This window comes from Columba livia, chromosome 1 (genome assembly GCF_036013475.1).
Source record: "Columba livia isolate bColLiv1 breed racing homer chromosome 1, bColLiv1.pat.W.v2, whole genome shotgun sequence".
Lineage (NCBI taxonomy): Eukaryota > Metazoa > Chordata > Aves > Columbiformes > Columbidae > Columba > Columba livia.
Window position 1 is genome coordinate 32,067,346 of NC_088602.1, and position 6,058 is coordinate 32,073,403.

Consider the following 6,058-nt stretch of genomic DNA (forward strand, 5'->3'; position numbering starts at 1 on the left):
GAAGTGCGAACACAATACCACTTCTGTCATGTTAGAGCATGTGAGATGATATTTATACCAGTGTTATGTTCCCTGGGTTCTGGCAGATGGCATCTGATCCACTGTAAAATCTGCTTGGACAAAATAGTTTCTGCTAAGTATGCATTACACTTCAACTGGCATTACTAGTTTGTAGCACTTAGCGTGAAATAATGGCACTGCTTCTGATCCAGTGCTTTGTGCTCTAGGACCCAGTTTCCCATGTTGTTGGACCACAGCCTTGGATGGAATTCAAGCTCCATGAACAGGGCCACCACCCTCAATAATATGAAGGACTTAGTGTCTCCATGAAAGCCAGCCTGTTCACCACTGCATCATCTGATCTAATAAAAGATATTACCTCTCACTGTAGGCATTGTCTCTCTTTTAAGCACTTGACAGCTCAAAAGTTTCCCTCTCTGAAAGACTGTCTTGACATTTCTATGCTATCACCAGAATAGTGTGTGAGCAGAATATGTCCATTATATGAATGAGACTGCTCTATCACAAGAAGTAAAATTCTCTGGGAACGAGCCTTTGACTGAATTGCTCCCACTAAGTTTGCCTGGGTGGACAGCTGTGCCTCCATACAGTCCTCACGATTTCCTGGGGACATTGTGTGCATGAACATTATTCCAAAAAATGACACTTTTGGCTCTGTCTGCAATACAAACACTACACCAATTTGTAAGTCTAGTCTAATTAAACAAATGCAAGACTGTCCTGGAGATAAAGTTCTATTGCTTTTGCAAGATTTGTTCAGTTTAACAATTTAGTGTTGCAAATACTGAAAAGCAGAAGTTAATAAAATAACCTCAGTACACTGATTGGTTCATGCTATAGTTGAAAGAATGGTGGATGTCTAAATAGCAGAACTCCTGTTTAAAAACAGAAGGCAGAAGTAAGCGAATGACTAATCATCTGTTTCAAAGATGCTGAACTGTGAATATCTGCATGTCCATCAACATTGCTAAATGCCATGAAATGTTCTGACTGAGATTACTTTTGTGAAGACAAAATTATTGGAAGAGAAAATAACTTCTGTTGAACTGGAACACATTTTATGTACTTTTCCATGTAGATAATGACCTAGAAGCTTGATGACAGAGGCAAAAGCAAGTATCTTTAAGCCACTGAAAATATTTTGTAATCTGATGTCATGTTTCTTTCCTCTGCTGTTCAGTCATTCAGCAGTGATTTTTTTTTATGATGCTTTTATATATATTTTTATTATTATTTTCCTAACAAATGGCAGATGTTACCAGGACTTATTTTAGAAATTGATCTTTTAAGCAGTAGCCCTGCAGGCTTAGGAAACAGCATAAGAATACACTACAGAATGCTCTCCAGCATTGTGGTATGGAAGTTTTCGAGAGCCTTATTCTGACAAGTGGACCTCTCTCAGCAGCAGCTGTAACATTTTGCAGGGTAAGACACCCCGCGAAAACACTCGGTTCTTCCAGCATGTTGCCTGGGAACTGCTCCTCGCCAGAACAGAAGCAGCATCACTTCCTCATCATGCAGCTCTCCAACGCAGAAGTTAAATGGTTCAGACGTCAGAAGTCAAACTTGTGATTCTGGCAATAAAACGTTTATCACTTATCAGCTGGGTGCTGAAAACCTTGTTAGAAAAGAGCCCTTTTGTTCTGTATAAATAAAGGAGAGACCTTAATGTAAATCGGGTGAGCCAGCTTCACGTTTTCATTTGAGACACATAGTTTTCCCAACCGTCCTGGCAAAGACTGGAGGAAAAGAAGCTGTGTCTGCCAGGCTCACCTACTTTAATGACTTGCAGTGACTAATCCCGCTTGATCTTTTACTTTCTTTATTTGCAACAACAGTTCTTTGAATTTTAATTTGGGTGACTTCCTTCATCTGGATCAGCCTTGTAGAGCTGTGCTGTACATTGGTTTGCCAAATAAAAACATTCAATAATAAGCTATAATACCCTTTTAATTTTTTTTTTTTTTCATTTGAATGTACAGTCTGAATTACAGTGACACTGGCAACTGTAGGGTCAATAAAATGCAGGACAGATGTAGGAACACATAGCTATGAGACAAGATAGGTGGCAGCAAGGACAAGAACTTAAGCCAGTTTTGCCAACTGAGAAAATGTATGATGCATCTATCCAGATGGGATATGGAGAACTACAGCCCACTGTTCTCTCTTCATCACACATTCGTGCCAGGAAACTCCACTGTCATCACCCAGCAGTGTGTGAGTTTGACTACGTAAAGAGGACTTAGCACAGTCAAGAGTTAGCTCTTAAATGTCTCCATTTCCTGTGTCTTTAACCTACCTTATGATTCACCCTTCTCCCTTTTTCTACTTAATCCACCCCTCCCCACACGCTTAACTTCAGAAATTGCTATGCAAATTATGTTTCCAAATTATGGGGTTTTTTTTTTAGTTGTCCCCATAAGGAATAGTTGCGTCCTGAGCTACGCAACAGGTTAAAAGCAGAAGTTACTTAAATATGCATGTACATATGTTGTTTTACTGACTTTAAAGATACAGTACAAACCTTGCCTCAGCAGTTTTATTTGTACAGAGTTTACTATTAAAAACATCCAAAAGTGATGTTTTTTCAGCTGTTTCTGGTATTCAATTCATAGCTATAAGGATTAGCCTTTTCCCAAGATGCCAAATTTTCCCATCTGCCTTGAAATGGACAATACTGGAAAGCCTTTACAGCCTGATTTTAATAGAAAACTGCAATGTCTTTTCATTTTTCTTCACTCTATCTCCTGAGTCCAGCTCTGCTCATCCTAAGACCAGTTTCACTCTGTCCTTTTCTCTGCTGCATGATTTCCACTGTTTGAAACCATGTGTGGACCGACACTTGGTTCTACCTTCTAATGGCAATCATTTCACTCACTACAGAGTCTTTAAAAAGGTCTGAATCTCATCTAAGACATAAATGCGTGTTAATCATGGCAGCTGCATAGTACCAGTAATGCACAGACTCAGAGTTCCTAAGCAGGAATGGCCAAGGTACCTTCAGTCTACTTGCCCTTTCAACGTGAGTGGCTGAGCTGCCCATAAAACAACTGTCAAACTACTAAGATTAAATGACATTATCACAGAAATTATGGTCTTTGGCTGTATTAACACTGACTACATATTTGTAAAGAAATATCCACTAGAATAAAGCAGGATGTGCGCTGCTCTGATGGAGATGTGCCATAGCACCATAAGATCTGCCAGCAAACCGAGGCTGTGGTAGCTCACGCAGGAGCAGCATGACCAGCTACCCAGCAGCTGGGTCGAAGGCTAAGGGCACTATCACAAGCTGTTGTCCTCTGCCAGGCTACAAGCATCCTCTGACATGTGGTGTGTTTTGACTGGATGCCTGTAAATCAGCATGTCTGGAATTCTTTGGAGGGTTAGCTGACCATCAATTTCCTGGATGTATGTTTTGCTTGGGATAGTTATTCAATCCTTGTAATTATTCTGTTTTTACATGCAATTATTTTTATACTTCCTTTTCTTAACATACTGCTGATATTTTAAACTTTAAACCTATTCCAGGTACCTTTTCCCGGAGAAGTAGGAATTATGAATATTTTCAAAAGGTAGAATAAAATACTCCTTTCCTTCATTTAAAAATACAGCCTGTTTCTTTCACACAATTTGATGCAAACATTAAGTAGTGAGCACTGTCTTTGACCTGTCAGGAACAATGCCTTGAATGTGTTTAAATAAACTGTATTAGAGACACCAGGGATATCTGCCTTCAGTTCTCCCCAGTGTACCCTTTTCTAGCTCGAATATCTCACTGTCGTATATATTTTGGCTACTGTTAAAGTTTTAAATCCATTTACTTCCATGTCAAGATGTGGAAAGTAGGAAGATTCATCTGCAGAAGTCTATTGATGTGAGCTCTTAATCCACCATCTCTGCTCGCAACCTAATTCTTCTGTTTTTTGACATTCTGTTGGAAGGTTTGGGGCAGATTTTTGATGATGCTTTTCATTTTGGCATGTACACTAGACAAAATAGCTCATTTTTCCTCTTCCTAAGCCAATGCAGGTCATTGTGGTGTTCGGGCAAGATGCCAGCTTGGTGCACTCTGGTCTTGTTAAGTTTCCACCTTGTCAACTTTAGAAACAGGTGGGCATTTCCTTCCTCTTTTTTCCTTGTGATCTTGCATCTGTCAGTTTTCTAATATTTCTGTTGCTGACATCTGCAAAAAACAGAGATCCTTTTAATCACATCTCAAGTAAAGGGTCTCACACAATACAAGGGTTCCTGATAATACACGTACACAAAGAGACAGCAGCACAGAGGGAAAAAAAAAAGGCACCAAATGGATATGAAAATCTTTGAAATGCTACCACTTTCTTCTTGTGCAGTAATTCTTTCAGACATATTTAATATTTTGCATTTGCATAACACTTTTCAGGTAGGAATTTTGTAAAACTTTATGGGAACGAAGCATATATTCCCTAGCTGATTTTAGCTAGACTTAGTAAGAAATTTCAGCAGAACTATGAACAAATCTATAGCCTTTCCCACCTTAATACCTGTTCTTCCCAACCTGAACATAAGTTTATCAAAAGTAGAATTTATTTTTACACATAGCCATGTGGAAATACCATTTGACAGCTGGGAATTTGAAATACATGACAGGACAACACCCAGGCCAAGTTCAGACAGCTCTGCAGCTTGGCCAGCAGCTGCCCCTAAGTTTCCAAAGCCCAAATCCACTGCCCTATTTACTGGCCAAGTCACCATCTGTGTTTAAAAAAGGGAGGGAATTTCTGCAGAGCATCTGAAAGCCACATTTTCAGCTGAAACTCTGTTTTGCATACTGTTCACTGTTTCTGCTTATTTCTGCATAGTACCATCTGGATTCTACCTCCTTTCTACTTCCTGATGGTTTGCAATTTCCTACGTTCCTGCAAATTTTTTTTTCATTTTATGGACAATCAGCAGCTTTTTAGCTCCACAAATACTGCTCAGCATTCCTTCACTTTATTTTTAGCCCAAACTGGCTATTAGGAACTGCAGCTTGCTAGCTTTAAGCCTGCAGCTGACTCAGAGACCAGCCTGGCAGATGGCTTAGTCCCTTTCTAAAGCTAAGCGAGAATGGGTCTTTGTCACCTTTAATACACCAGCTGGTTGCAAATCCTCCAAGACAGCTGATCCTGGAGGTGTGTCTGCACGTTACCTGTGGGCATCAGCACCCTCCAAGCCACTGTGGCTGAGAAAACACCCTCTATTTGCTCCCAATTGGCTTATCTTTGTTTTGGTTTATAATAAAATTATTTCAGTTGGAAGGGATCTACAGCGATCATCTAGTTCAACTGCCTGAGAAATTCAGGGCTGACCAAAAGTTAATGCATGTTGTTAAGGGCATTGTCCAAATGCCTCTTACACAATGGCAGGGTTGGGGCATCAAACACCTGTCTAGGAAGCCTGTTCCAGGGTTTGACCACCCTCTCGGTAAAAAAACATACTTCCAAAATGTTGAGTCTAAACCTTTATCAATATGTAAAGGGTGAGTGTCACGAGGATGGAGTCAGGCTCTTCTCGGTGACAAGCAATGATAGGACAAGGGCCAATGGATACAAACACAGGAGGTTCCACTTCAACATGCGAAGAAACTTCTTCACAGTAAGGGTGCCAGAGCACTGGAACAGGCTGCCCGGGGAGGCTGTGGAGTCTCCTTCTCTCTGGGTGTTCCTGCACCGACAGGGGATTTGACTAGATGATCTTTCGAGGTCCCTTCCAAGCCCTAACATTCTGTGATTCTCTGATTCCCTGGCGCAGCTTTGAACCACAGGTCCTGTCGCTCAACACCAGGAACAAGAGCCCAGCACCTCCCTCTCCACGTCGCCCCCTTGGGGAGCTGTAGAGAGCAATGGGTTGGCCTCTCAGCCTCTTTCCTTCCAAACGAGACAAACTCAGAGTCCTGAGCCGCTCCTCACCGGTGTTTTTTGTTAATGTTTACACTTGTTTGGCTTAGTTCTGTTGGGTTTTGTTTTCTCCCAGTCGTGCCACGGTACCCTTATCAAACAGCCGCGTCGCTGCA